At 47.3% G+C, this 15,239-nt stretch overlaps 1 pseudogene across 1 annotated transcript; it reads right to left on the bottom strand.

The window, feature by feature from the left end:
* Positions 1-577: 577 nt before the first annotated feature.
* LOC308515975 (glyceraldehyde-3-phosphate dehydrogenase-like) lies at positions 578-1,572 on the bottom strand (annotated as a pseudogene). The gene has a single exon. The product of its transcript is annotated as a glyceraldehyde-3-phosphate dehydrogenase-like (transcript).
* Positions 1,573-15,239: the final 13,667 nt, after the last annotated feature.

Here is a 15,239-nt window from a genome sequence, read left to right as displayed (position 1 = left end):
CGAGCCAGAGGAGATCCTGCAAGCAAGGTTCATGCCCTGGACCAGAATCAAACCCAGGACCCCTTGGTCTGCAGGCGGACGCTCTATTCATTGAGCCAACCAGCTGGGGCATAAAACCCATCCTGCCTACTGTTCTCCCCAGCCTATTCTCGCATGGACACTCTCTCACCCTCCCATCAGCCAGAACAACTTGCTCTCCTGCATTTTCACACACCATTCCAACTGCTTGGAAAATCCCCTCCCCCCACTCTCTGCCTCTACATCATAGGACCTGGCAAACTCCTCATCTTTCAAGCCTTAACTACTCTTTTCAAGGTCACCAATAACCTCTGTGTTGCTCATTCAATGCTCACTTCTCTGTCCAGCTCCTACGTAACTTTTTTTTTTTTGGGGTGGGGTGGCGTACAGTGAACTTTATTGATGGTACACGACAAGGTAGGACTCCCTAAGCCCCTCCCCTTCTCCAGGGGGCCTGGGATGGACACTGTGGCCAGGATATGCTCAGTGAGTCGGGGGATCGATCTGGGCAGCGGAGGGCCTCTCTTCCTCTCGCTGGGGCTGGTGGTCCAGGGGGCTCTTACTCCTTGGAGGCCATGTGAACCATAAGGCCCACCACCCTGTTGCTGTAGCCAAATTCATGGTCATACCAGGAAACGAGCTTGACAAAGTGGTCATTGAGGGCAAGGCCAGCCCCAGCATCCAAGGTGGAGGAGTGGCTGTCACTGTTAAAGTCGCAGGACAACCTGGTCTTCATCTTGCCCAGGATGCCCTTAAGGGGGCCCTCTGTTGCCTGCTTCACTACCTTCTTGATGTCATCGTATTTGGCAGCTTTCTCCAGGCAGATCCACAACTGACACATTGGGGGTGGGGACATGGAAGGCCATGCCAGTGAGCTTCCCATTAAGCTCAGGGATGACCTTGCCCACAGCCTTGGCAGTGCCAGAAGCTGGGATGATGTTCTGGGCAGCCCCTCGGCCATCACGCCACAGCTTCCCAGAGGGGCCGTCCACGGTCTTCTGGGTGGTGGTAATGGCATGGCCTCCAGAGTCCCTCCACGATGCCAAAGTTGTCATGGATGACCTTGGCCAGGGGGGCCCAGCAGTTGGTGGTGCAGGAGGCATTGCTGACAATCTTGAGGGACTTGTCATGGTTCAGACCCATCACAAACATGGGGGCATCCTCAGAAGGGGCAGAGATGATGACTCTCTTGTAAGGGGCCCTTCAAGTGAGCCCCAGCCTTCTCCAGGGTAATGAAGACGCCGGTGGACTCCACAACATACTCTGCACCAGCATCACTCCATTTGATGTTGGCGGGATCTCGCTCCTAGAAGATGGAGATGGACTTTCCACCGATGACAAGCTTCCCATTCTCAGCCTTGACTGTGCCTCTGAACTTGCCATGAGTAGAATCCTACTGGGACATGTAGACCATGTAGTTGAGGTCAATGAAGGGGTTGTTGATGGCAACAATATCCACTTTGTCAAAGTTAAAAGCAGCCCTGATGACCAGGTGCCCAATCGGCCAAACCCATTCACTCCGACCTCCACCATCGTGTCTCAGGGTTGCGGCTGGCACTGCGCAGGAGGAGAGGCTGTCTGATGAACAGGAGGAGCAGAGAGCCGCCTACGTAACTTCTTGACAACGTTCCACACAATTGACTATTCCCACCTTCTTGAAAGGTTTCTCTTGGTTTCCATAATAGCTTATTCTCTTCCTCCTGCCTCATTGACCACTCCCTCTCCATCTCTTCATTCATTCATTCATTCATTCATTCATTCATTCATTTATTTTTTCATGTTTTCCTGCAACCAATATTTACTAAGAGCCCACTGCTTGCTAACCCCTTTGCCAGGCAGTAGGCATTCAACAGAACAAAGCCCTGCCCATGGAGGTTACATTCTAGGGCAAGTCTTTGTTGATTCTCCGCCTCAGCTCAGCCTCTAAGTGTTGGCATGTGCTGAGGCTCCTCTTGTCTTTTCCGTCTTATCTGTCTCATGCTTTAAATGCCACCCATCGTCGATGAGTCCCAAATGTCTATCCCTAGACAGGGCTATTTCTCCTGAACTCCAGACGCATACGTCCAACTGCCTGCTTGACTTAACCACCTGGATATCTGCAAGCTGTTTCCATTTTAATATGTTGAAAACAGAAATATTTCTTCCACCCCCCCTTAGCCTAAACCTGCTTCTCCACCTGCCATTCTCCATCTCAGTGAATGGCACCACCATCCACCCAGTTGTGCAGGTGAAAACCCTGGGAGTCATCCTGATTCCTATCTTTTCTTCTCACCCCACAACCAGTCTATCAGCTGGTTCTGTCAGCTCTACCTCCAAAATGTACTCTTCAACTGCCCACTTTCTCTCTTTCCTCCTGTCACCCTTGTCCAGGCCAGCATCACCCATCCCTGGACTCCTAGAATGACCTTCTCCCTGGCTTCCTGGCTTCTGTGCACGCCCATCACCACCATTATTCTTCACGCCATAGCAAGAGTGATCTTTTCCAAATGTAAAGCAGATCATGTCATCCCTCTCCTTAAAACCCTCCGGTAAACAGCGTGGGAAAAGATATTTGCAACATGTACAAAAGACAATGGATTAGTAACTGGAAAACAGAAACAACTCCCACTAATCGATTAGACAAAGACAGAAAAACGGACAAGGAGCATGAACAGACAGTTCACAAGAGAAGAAACTCCAAGAGCCAATAAATACAAAATTACATGTCTAACCTCACTAGTAATCACGGAAATGCACATTAAAACGAGTTACCATTTTACACCCAAAACATTGTCAAATTTTTAAAAGGCTGACAATATCAACTGTTGGCAAGGACACAAAGAGATGGGAACGTTCAGACGCGACTCGTGGTCATATAAATTAGTAGGCCAGCGAGCCACCTGGCAACTGCTAATGTCGAAAATGAGCACACCTCCAACGCATCAGCCCCCACCTCAGAATCAGCTGTAGCAGTGAAAAACAACAACAGGATACAACCTAAACGTCTGTCAATAGGAGAGTGGACAGATAGAATATGATGTCTACATTCCTGTAATTCTACATAGCAACTGAAAATAAATTAACTGAGTGAATTCAACATCTGTCACGCAGGGTCAAATGAAAAAGTGCAGTCTTAACAGACATATGCACACTGCTTCCACGTATGCAAATTTAAAATTCTCACCTTAAAGAGAAAAATGCTTCCCTTTCCCCTCAGAGTAAAATGCTAATTTCTACCCTGGACCCCAAGGTCTATGTGATCTGGCTCTTGCCCGGCTCTCTACCGCCATCTCACACCACGCGCGAAGCTCCATTCCTCAAGCACCAGCGGGCACCCCCACCTCCGGGCCTTTCTATTAACTGTTCCCTCTGCCCGGCACTTCCCGCAAAGCAGGCTCCCCAGCACCTCCAGATGTTCTGTGTGTTGACTTATTTGCTTGCTTCTTTCTTTGTCTCTCCCCACTGGACTCTAAGCCAGTGACGGAGAACCTTTTGAGCTCGGCGTGTCAGCATTTTGAAAAACCCTAACTTAACTCTGGTGCCGTGTCACATATAGAAATTTTTTGATATTTGCAACCATAGTGAAACAAAGACTTATATTTTTGATATTTATTTTATATATTTAAGTGCCATTTAACAAAGAAAAATCAACCAAAAAAATGAGTTCGCGTGTCACCTCTGACACGCGTGTCATAGGTTCGCCATCACTGCTCTAAGCTCTAGGAGAGAAGAAACCTTGCCTTTCTTGTTGAGTGGTATGTCAGCGATAGAAAGCATTTCATAAGAGCTCAATGAATGCTTCTTGAGTGAGAGAATGGGACTTCCTCCAGGAAGCCTTTCCTGAATGTCTAGACTCAGAGACATTCCTGAGCTCTGTATTACTACAGCCCCCTGGCTCGGCTCTCTCAGCGGTTTTCCCACTGTGCTTCAGGAAGTCCTGATCTGGGGTTCTTGAAGGGATGGCAAGGGACTCCATAAACATCCTAAAAGCGTAGGCCAAATTTCACGCACTTACTACATTTCCTAGGGAGTTTTCGCCATGTTCTTAAAGGGGTCTACGCCACAAACACACACAACCCTTTCCTAACACTGCTGTTGCAGTTGGGTTATAATTTGACCAGGTCCACACCAGCGGTCGCCAACCAGTGGTCCGTGGACCACAGGTGCTCCGTGAGGTCCGAGAGGTTGGCAACCGCTGCGTCCACACTGTGGGCTGCTTGAGGGCAAGCCGGGCACTGTTTTCCAAAATGCCAGTGCGGTGCCTGGCGTGTCATAGGAGAATCTCAGTGGCATCTGGAATGAATAAGTGAATACATGCAGCTTTCGGAGCCTGGGTACCAGGCTCATTTTCACTCTCAGACCCCTTGGTCGCTCTTCAGAACTAGAACAGACTGGAACAGGCAGGGAACAGAAAGCTGGCCTCAGAGCCAGGACGGCTAAGCTCCCAGACGGGCAGGGCCCCGGACAGGGCTCTCCTCTTGCTCACCCTGAGCCCAGAGATGCTGATCCGTTACCGGTTTTTCACCCTGGATGCTGGCTGCGCCCTCCACTCCCTCCGCCGCGCCCCGGAAGGTGAGGCAGCTTTGGTACCTGGGGTGTATCAGCTGAGATCGATGCAATCGCCAGGCTCGGGCAGCCCCATGGAAACCCCACAACAAGGCACCAAAACAGAGACCAAACCCTTTCTGGGAAAGTCAAGGTTGGAGGAGGGGTGCCTCCTCACTGGTGAGTTAGGAATCTAGAAATTCCGGCGGGGCCAACTGGGCAAGGGGTGTGGGACACTCGGCCTCATTCCATAGAAAGAAGAAACCCCGAGCTCTGGGATCCATCCCATGGGCCATGTGGCCAGAGTCTTTCTCAAGACCCCTGGCACGCCCACAGGGGCACGTGCTTCCCTGAGAAGTTCATGAATGAAGTCCAAGCAGGCTGAGCCCTCGGGTAGCATGAGGGATATTTAATAATCCTGTCGGCTACCATTGGACATCATCTACATTTCTGCAGACTTAATCCTCACAATACACCTAGGAACCCCATTGGACAGAAGAAGAAACTGAGGCAGGAAAGGCCAAGGAGCTTCTCTAGGCCCTTCAGCCAGCAAGGGGCAGGGCTGAGATTCAAACCGGTCACCTGATTCCTATGACCTTAACCTCCGCGACACAGCTGCCTAGTATGGAGCCCAAACTTGGTCACACGGGGCTACCCCTGATTATATTCAGGCCTCCCAGCCTGGCAGGGGAATCACCAGCACTTTCTCCATTTTAAAGATGAGTAAACAGAGAGTCAGAGAGGCTAAGGAATCTGCCCAAGGTCACACAGCAAGGCAAGCAATGGCAGAGACCCACGCCCATCTGACGCCAACATGTTGGCTCTTAACCCCTGCCCGGAACTGTTTCCCATATGAGGGCCGGGCTGGTGTGGCCACTCTCCCCTCCCCACCCCTTCCCATTCCAAGTCCAGAGTGTAATGAGGTCATTTTCAAGGCTGAATTTCCAAGACACAAAGCAGCATTTAAAACAATGACAAGTAAAAAGTCAGCTTGAGCTTGATAAATAAACGTATGAATGAATGAGTGAATTAGTGATGAATGAACTACTGAATGCGTAATGAACGGATGGATGAATTTCTCCCGACTGCAGTCTCTCTTCTCAGAGGAGAGTCTGCGATTCCCTGAGAGAGTCAGACCCAGGCGCCCACCAAACATTCTCCCGCGGCCGGAGAACCCTCCACATCAGGTACAGGAGACGGGCTCATGTGTGTTCCTGGAGGACTAGCCTTGTCCACAGAGCACGTTGTACACATGTTCTCATGATTTCTCCCCACAGGCACCGTGAGAGGCATGCTGCTCTCCCGCTGCACATGAAGAGCCTGCAGTGCAGAGAGGGCACGTCCTGTTGTCACACAGGAACAAGTGACAGAGTGGGGGTCACGGCAGACCCCTCACCGCTTCTCCTCCAGCCTGTCCCTGCATATAAGGTCCGAGACAGAATTACAGGGTTGCCAGAGGTTTGTCCAAACTACAGGCCAACAGGCCAATGAGCAGCATCCATTTAGAGCAGTGGTTCTCAACCTGTGGGTCGCGACCCCTTTGGGGGTCGAACGACCTTTTCACAGGGGTCGCCTAAGACCATCAGAAAAACACATATATAATTACATATTGTTTTTATGATTAATCACTATGCTTTAATTACGTTCAATTTGTAACAATGAAATTGGGGGTCACCACAACATGAGGAACTGTATTAAAGGGTCGCGGCGTTAGGATGGTTGAGAACCACTGATTTAGAGGGAAATGGAATGGAGGCAAAGACATTCCAGGGGCTGTGCCCAGAGTCCCAGTCAGGCGGCCCGACCAGGCCAGGAGACTTCAGAGAGCTGCATGGAGGGCCCCCCAGGCGGGGTCAGGCCAGAGACCAGGCAGAATCAGGGGTGTCACCCAGGGTTGGCAAAACAGGCAGAAGCCCAGCCAGAGGCAGCCCCGGGGAACCTGGCGGGGGGGTGGGGGGCGTGGAGAGGGGGGGGCTGCAGAATCAGCAATGGCCCCCACCTGCCCTCCTGCTCACCCCTCCTGGTGGGCACACGATCCTCCCTGGGGCCGCCAGATGCCAGATAATGGGCTGGGAGGGCAGCACCTCTCTGTATATGGGCACGGAGCAGTGTTGCCCGGCCCAGCCAGGCCCTCAGCAGACAGCCAAGCACAATGGCTCTCTCAGGCAGGCAGACAATTCAGCCCTTTCAGGCCGAGGGCAGCCGGCTGGCATCCCCTGCCCCTCTGTTTCTCTCTGGCTCCTGTAAGTGAATCACTCGAATTAATGACCCTGGGAACAATGAATGGGGAGCAGGTTTGAGTTCTCCTTGAGCAAACAGAAAGCTGGATCCCAGGGACACCGAGGCCATTGCCGCCGCTGAGGATCTATCGTGGGTGCTCCAGGGCCACAGAGCCACCCAACAGAGTGCCACAGAATTGCCACTAACTGTGACCATCGGAACCACGGAGGGTTAGGTTCATAGCGTCACGACTGTTCGAGAGCGACGACTGTTCTAATCACAGAGCCGCAGAAAGCCAGTGTCCCAGAACCACGAATCCCAAGGCTAGAATCACCAGCTCAGGGAATGACAGACGTGTAGGACCATCAACCCATCAACTGATAGAACCCAGCTCTTCACAGAGGGGGAAGGCCGTAGAGACCATCCTGTCTAAGGCTTCATTTTGCAGGTAGGGAAACTGAGCTGCTCAAGGTCACAGAGCGAGGGCTCAGACTTAGACCTCGCCCCTCTGCATCCACGCTCCACTCCCAGGGAACGTGAGCAAGAGCCCACTGTGGCTGCCTGAGCTCCTGGACACTTGGCCCAGGGGCCTGCCCCTCGGGATTGGTCTGGCCCCACTCTGAGGGATGGTCTGACGCTGCCAGGGCACCTGTGGTCAAGCCCTTGCATTGTGTCAACATCTGAGGCTTTGTGAGCGCTCATGTCAGGATGATGTCGCTGGCAAGTCTGGGCAGGCTTGGATTCTTTGAGCCCATCCCTCGGTCCCCTGCCTAATAAGGGAGAATAGTGCGCCCTCATGGCTTTTACCTGGGGGTGTGCCCACTGGTGAGTACATGAGGGAGAGAGCCGGTCCTCCTGGGTTTCAGCCTGGGGTGCCCGTTGCCTCCTCAGGGTCACTTCAGTTCGTGGTCACACAAGGAAACCCAACCTCCCAAGAGCCTCTCACATGCAGGGCTCAGAGAAGCTACTAAGGACACTGGGCCCACCTTCGAGGCCCCTATAGTCCACCCAGAGCCACATGTGTATGTGATTACAAGTCCAGGCCGAGAGTGGTGGCAGCAAATTCAGAAGAGACAGGAATTAAAGGCTTCATGAAAAAGGGGTAGCATTGAAGCCATTAGAGAACTCTTATTCTTTTTCTTTAAAATGTATTTTTATTGATTTCAGGGAGGAAAAGAAAGGGAAAGAGACAGAAACGTCAATGATGGGAGAGAATCATTGATTGGCTGCCTCCTGCACATCCCCACTGGGGATCAAGCACGTACCCTGACCTGGAATCGGACCATGACCTCTTGGTTCATAGGTCAATGCTCAACCACTGAGCCGCACCGGTAAGTCTAGAGAGCTCTTCTTTACATAATCCCTGACTTCTGCTCCTGGCTGTGTTGGAGTAACAAAAAACTAGACTTACCTTCTCACCCTAAAAACCTAGAAAACTGAACAAAATATATAAAACAGTGGTTTTCAAACAATGAAAAACAGGCATGACAGTATATGATCCCTGAGAGAAGAGAAACAAATGAGGAGAGCCCCTGATTACCTTGTTTTTCTGCCTGGAGTCAATTCCAGATCATGACTCGGGGAGAGGAATCCCAAGTATACATTAATTTTGCTGAATTAAAATTTTGGAGATTGGAGTTCAAGGATGCAGCTCAAAGTTGTGTGTCAAAGTTCCAGATAGAAGGAAGCTGTGCAGTAAAAGAGATCCAGAAATTTGCATGTGACCTTCCAAAGGTGTCGCTGAGCACTAGGGTGAAATCCCATGAGACCGGGCCAAGAGCAACTGACAAGTGGCAAGCTGAACATTTCCCAAAGCTCACGCATGACAGGAAACAGTTGAATTACGACCAGCCAGAGTGGTGAGAAGTCATTGAAAACCTAGAACCTTCAAGGGAGACTTTGTAGAAGTCATGCCTTAGCTGTAAGCTGAGCTACCCCTAGAGTGAGGGCTAGTCCAGACCAGCCATAGCAAAGCTTTAAAATCGGCTTCAAAGGCATGAAGCTGATCTGCAAGCAACCCAGCTGCCTGTTACAACAAAGCCCGACTTCTTCATAGAAAGACGACAAAATTGAAACACTCAACTACATAGCATCCATAATGTCCAGCACTGAGTCAGAAAATACTATCTGTGCCAAGAGGCAGGAAAAGGTGACTCACAGTCAAAAGAAAAAAATCAATCAAGAAATGAACCCAGAAATGACAGAGATAATGAAACTAGCATACAAAAACATTCTATAGAGAGAGAGAGAGAGAGAGAGAGAGAGAGAGAGAGAGAGAAGAAAAAATGGAAGACATTTAAAAAAATCAAGTGGAACTTTTTGAGGTGAATATAATATCTAAAATGAAAAAATTTATTGGATGAGGTTAACAGCAGATTAGACACTGCGGAAGAAAAGTACCTGACCCTGAAGGTGTAGCAATATAACTATAGAAGATGAAGCACAGGAAGAAACCAGACTGGGGTTGGGGGGGGGGGGGGGAATGAACAGAGCTTAGTGTGATATGACACCAAATGGTCTAACATATGTGTAATTGAAGGACAGGAGAGAGAAAGAAAAAAATAACAGGAAATATTTTTGAAGAAATAATGGCTGCAAATTTTCTAAATTTGATTAAAAAAAAAATAAAATAAACCCACAGAATCTCAATAAACCCCAAGCAGGATAAATATAAAAACCTTGCACCAAGACACATCATAATCAAATTGCTGAAAGCCAAAGATAGTAAGAAAATCTTAAAAGCAAACAGAGAGAAAAGATTGTTACATGCAGAGGAGCAACAATGAGAATGAAAAGCCTTCCCATCATAAATACGCACGCCAGGAGACAATGGGCCCTCTCTAAAGCACTGGAAGAAAAAACCACCAACCCAAAATTCTAGGTTTCCAGCAACAATACCCTTCAAACAATGAAGGAGAAATAAAAAACTTTCTCTTTAGAACAAAAACCGAGAGAATTTGTCACCATCAGACCTGCATTTCAAGAAATAATAAAGGAAGTTTTTCAGGTGAAATAAAAATTATAGTGAGTGGAAACTTGAATCTACATAAAGGAATCAACCCGTGAATAAATATAAAGGCATTTCCACCTCGTTTGTCAACTTTTTAAAAAGATAAGCAAAAATAACAGTGTCTGCTGGCGCTTACAAGGTATGCAAATGCAAAATATAAGACTGCAATAACACATAAAGGACAGAATGGGGAATGGAAATGTTATTATAAGTTTCTTATATTATCTGTTATAGTGATTTGTAGTGTGTCCACTCAGCTAAGCAGGAATTGCGTTTCCCAGAATTCCTTTCCCTGTATAGTTCCAAGTTAACATGGGTCACAGAGACATTTTGTGCAACATCTGGATGCAGTAGCTACTTGCTTTTTTGTTTTTTGTCTGTTGTTTCTTGTTTTCTGATTGCTCCGAGAGTGACGCCAGGTGCAGTTCACACTCCGTCGCTTAACTGCTGGGTCATCTTGTCATCCTGAGGCAGCAGCTGGGCCCACAGCTCCTGCTGTGTCGGTTTCTCCATTCCTGGCCCAGGTGTGTGTTTAGCTTCATGATGAAGAGCCCCAGTTTTTCCTATCGGTCATTCACATTGAAGTTACCGTCTTGGAAGACGTGAGTGATGACCTTGGGGTGCTGGTTTGTTTCTGCCCTTCCCTCACTTTAAATCCATCTCTTCTTCCCAAGATCCTTCCTTTCTTTCACTGCCAGAAAAGAGCCATGGAGTTGTATAAGGTTCAATTCTTATAACAAATCTATTTCATATATCACCCCCAGTGGTTCTGCTTCTTTTTTCTTTTTTTTTTATTGCTTAAAGTATTACAAAGGGTATTACATATGTGTCCTTTTTTTTTCCCCGCCCTTGACAATCCCTTGGCCTCCCCTACCCCCCAGTGTCTTATGTCCATTGGTTATGCTTATATGCATGCATACAAGTGCTTCGGTTGATCTCTTACCCGCCTCCCTCCTGCCCCCCAACCCTCCACGGCCTTCCCGCTGCAGTTTGACAATCTGTTTGAGGCAGCTCTGCCTCTGTATCTATTATTGTTCAAAAGTTTATAATGGTCTCTATTATCCATGGATGGGTGAGATCATGTGGTATTTTTCCTTCATTGACTGGCTTATTTCACTTAGCATAATGCTCTCCAGTTCCATCCATGCCGTTGCAAATGGTAAGAGTTCCTTTTTTTTTACAGCAGCTTAGTATTCCATTGTGTAGATGTACCACAGTTGGTTCTACTTCTTTGATTGAACTCTTGTAAATATGAAAAGTGACATAATATCATGTAAATACTATGTGATAAGTTAAAGATGCATATAACTAACCCTAAACTAACCACTAAAAATAAATACATAAATAAATAAATAAATGAAAATAAAATGAAATCATAAAAAATAATCCAAAAGAAGCCAGACAAAGGGAAATGAAGGAACAAAAAAGAGATGGGACAAATAGAAAGCAAGTAGCAAGATAGTAGATTTAAGTCCAACCACATCAGCAATTACACTAAATGCTAATCTTCCTCAAAACGCCAACTTAAAGACAGAGATTGTCAGATCTGATGTAAAAAAGCAAGACCCAATGGCATGCTGGCCTACAAGAAAGCCACTTTAAATGTAAAGAAACAGAAAAAAAGTAAAAAGCTGGGAAAATATAGAGTAGAAAAATACTAATCATAAGAAAGTCGGGGAGAAACCAAGATGGCAGCATAGGTAAACACCTGAAATTGCTGCCTCGCACAATCACTTCAAAAATAAAGTAATTTTTTGCAATCTAAAATTACCTAACAAACGGACACCATCCAGAACCACAGGAAGGCTGGCTAAGTGGAAATTCTACAACTAAAAGGAAAGAGAAAAGCACACTGAGACTCAGAGGAGGTGCAGAAGTAAAGTGCAGAGGGATGGAGGCGCACGTGGAAAGGGCTGGCAACTGAGGGCACGGCTGTCTTTTTCAATCGGGAGGGAGTCTCAAGCTCCCAACTGCTCTGAACTCCAGTTCCAGGCAAGTCTCTGGGGACCCAGACTCATATGGGGAGAAACTAGACTGTATGGCATTGGGCGGAACTCCAGGGCGGCTTTCTCTCAGAGGTGCTTGCAGCGATTACCGCAGGACACTGAGACCCGGGGCCTCTTAGGGCAGGACTGAGGATCAGCCATAGCTGTTTGCTCCGCCCTGTTGATTCCCTGAGACCCTGCCCCACCCAAGCTGTGTGCAGAGGCTTTTGCATATGAATGGCCTGGCCCTTTGCAATCTAAAATTACCTAACAAACTGCAGCTGGGTCAGAGAGACCCAGAACATCCAAAAGATGGCCCAAGGCCCCACAGCAGCTTGCATTGATTCACAGCTGGGCCTCATCTGGGCACCTCCAAACCCCAAACAAAAAAGAGGAATCTGCAGATCTCTCCATAGTTCCTGCTGGGTAGCCTCAGGCAGAGGCTAAATTAGCACCTCCTTAGAGATCCAAGTGCCAGTGTACCCAGTGGTCAGAGTGGGACCATCCAGATTACAAATCCTCAGATCCATAAGTGACACACCCAGGGGGCAGACTCAGTGAGCACCAAAGCCCCACTGAAGCAAGTCTTGCCCCATAAGGGTGTCTCTAGCACAGAAGTTCTCCCACTGCAGCCACAGCTGATTCTCACAGCCAATTGGCCTGGAGGTCAATTCCTCCCAGTGATACCAACTACAATCAAGGCTTAACTACAACAAGACTGTGCACAAAGCCCACAAAGGGGTGCACCAAGAGTGTCCACCTCAGGTAATTGGGGAGGCTGAGCCACTGGGCCCTATAGGTCACCTAGCACACAAAGCCACTCTACCAACACAGGGAAGCATAAAAAATGCGGAGGCAAAGAAACAGGTCACAAATGACAGAAATGGAGGAAAGCAAACTACTGGATATAGAGTTCAAAACCACGGTTATAAGGTTTTTCAAGAATTTTCTAGAAACCGCCAATAAATTTAGTGAGATGCTCGATAAATCTAGTGAGACCCTCGAGGATATGAAAAAGGACCAACTAGAAATTAAGCATACACTGGCTGAAATAAAGAATATTATACAGAGATCCAGTAGCAGACTAGAGGATCGCAAGAATCAAGTCAAAGATTTGAAATACGAAGAAGCAAAAAATACCCAAACAGAAAAGAAAAAAGAATCCAAAAATACGAAGGTAGTGTAAGGAGCCTCTGGAACAGCTTCAAGCGTACCAACATCCGAATTATGGGGGTGCCAGAAGAAGAGAGAGAGCAAAATATTGAAAACCTATTTGAAGAAATAATGACAGAAAACTTCCCCTACCTGGTGAAAGAAATAGACTTACAAGTCCAGGATGCACAGAGAACCCCAAACAAAAGGAATCCAAAGAGAACCACACCAAGACACATCATAATTAAAATGCCAAGAGCAAAAGACAAAGAGAGAATCTTAAAAGCAGCAAGAGAAAGACAGTCAGTTACCTACAAGGGAGTACCCATACGATTGTGAGCTGATTTCTCAACAGAAATTATGCAGGCTAGAAGGGAGTGGCAAGAAATATTCAAAGTGATGAATAGCAAGAACCTACAAGCAAGATGACTTTATCCAGCAAAGCTAACATTCAGAATTGAAGGTCAGATAAAGAGCGTCACAGATAAGAAAAAGCTAAAGGAGTTTATCACCACCAAACCAGTATTATATGAAATGCTGAAAGGTATTCTTTAAGAAGAGGAAGAAGAAGAAAAAGGTAAAGATAAAAATTATGAACAACAAATACATATCTATCAACAAGTGAATCTAAAAATCAAGTGAATAAAAAATCTGATGAACAGAATAAACTGGTGAATATAATAGAATCAGGGGCATAGAAAGGGAGTGGACTGACAATTCTTGGGGGGAAAGGGGTGTGGGGGTGCGGGAAGGGACTGAACAAAAATCGTACACCTATGGATGAGGACAGTGCGGGGGCGGTAAGGGCAGAGGGTGGGGTGGGAACCAGGTGGAGAGGAGCTATGGGGGGGGGGGGGAAGAGGAACAACTGTAATAATCTGAACAACAAAGATTTAATTTTAAAAAAGGAAAAAAAAAGAAAGTCGGGGTGGCTAATGAATAGCAGACCAAGTAGACTTCAGAACAAGGGATATTATGAGAGATTAAGAAGGATATTTATTAATGAGAAAGGGATCAATTCATTGAGAGGATGTAGCACTCCTAAATATGTATGCCCTAATAACAGAGCTTCAAAATACATGAAGCAAAAATGGACACACCTGAATGGAGACAGAGACAAACCCACAGCAGAGTTGTAAATTTCATCACTCCCAGAATTGATAGAACGAGGAGACAGAAAGCCATCAAGGATATAGAGAACTTGAACAACACTGTCAACTAAGTTGACCTAACTGACATTTATAGACTACTCCACCTAGCAACGGAGTACACACTCTTTTCAAGGGCACACCAAATGCTGGGCCATAAACATGCCTCAATACATTTAAAAAGATTGAAATCACTACACGGATTCTGGAGAGAGAAAAGATGATAAGGGATGCACAGGTGTGTGTGTTTTTTTTGTTTGTTTGGTTGGGTGGTGTTTTTTTTTAGCTAAAACATAGGTAGAGAAGAGAAACGTTCTATATAATGCAAACGAGTCATCTTTAGCTGCTTGCAAGTGACAGCAATGTGTCTGAAAACCTAGACAGATACGTCTTAAAACCTAACTCTTTTCAAAGTAGGACATGAATCAAAAAAGACTTCCAGGCCAGTACAGCACGATGTTGAAGGCTTGGGTGAGTTTTCAAAGGGAAGGTGCTGGTAATAGCGGCTGAAGTCAAGAAACAGGCCGACATATAGCAAGTTCCCAAGTTCCTACCCGCCCGCTGGGTGTTGTCCCACAGGCCCATGTGTCTAGAGCAGGGGTGGGCAAACTTTTTGACTCGAGGGCCACAATGGGTTCTTAAACTGGACCGGAGGGCCAGAACAAAAGCATGAATGGAGTGTTTGCGTGAACTAATATAAATTCAAAGTAAACATCATTACATAAAAGGGTACGGTCTTTTTTTTTTTTAGTTTTATTCATTTGAAACGGGCCAGATCCGGCCCGCGGGCCGTAGTTTGCCCACACTGGTCTAAAACCAAGCCAACAGCTGACAGCGTACCCCAGGCCCAGAGCACACATCTTTCTCCCTCCTTCTCAGAACTGCTATTTCTCCTGAATGGCCCATCCTGGTGAGCAGCACCACTCAGAAACTCACTCCTGCCTCTCCTTAATCGGTCACTGAGTCCTACTGAGTCTTTCTCGCTCATTGATCTCTGGAACCCATCTTATTTCCCCTCCCGCGGTCACTGCCAAGTCCAAGCCCTCCTCTCATTTCTCACCTTGCTCTCTATGTGCTCCTCACTCGCCCCAGGCCTTCTGCCTCACTCTGCCTCCTTCTGTACTAAGCCCTGCTCGCTAATGGGGTCTCAACCTTCTTGTTTTTCATGTTTTAAAAACCACA

The sequence above is a fragment of the Myotis nattereri genome (assembly GCF_964212035.1).
Source record: "Myotis nattereri genome assembly, chromosome: 3".
Classification (NCBI taxonomy): domain Eukaryota; kingdom Metazoa; phylum Chordata; class Mammalia; order Chiroptera; family Vespertilionidae; genus Myotis; species Myotis nattereri.
The sequence above is the reverse complement of the archived record's forward strand: the minus strand, read 5'-3'. Positions and strand labels throughout refer to the sequence as shown.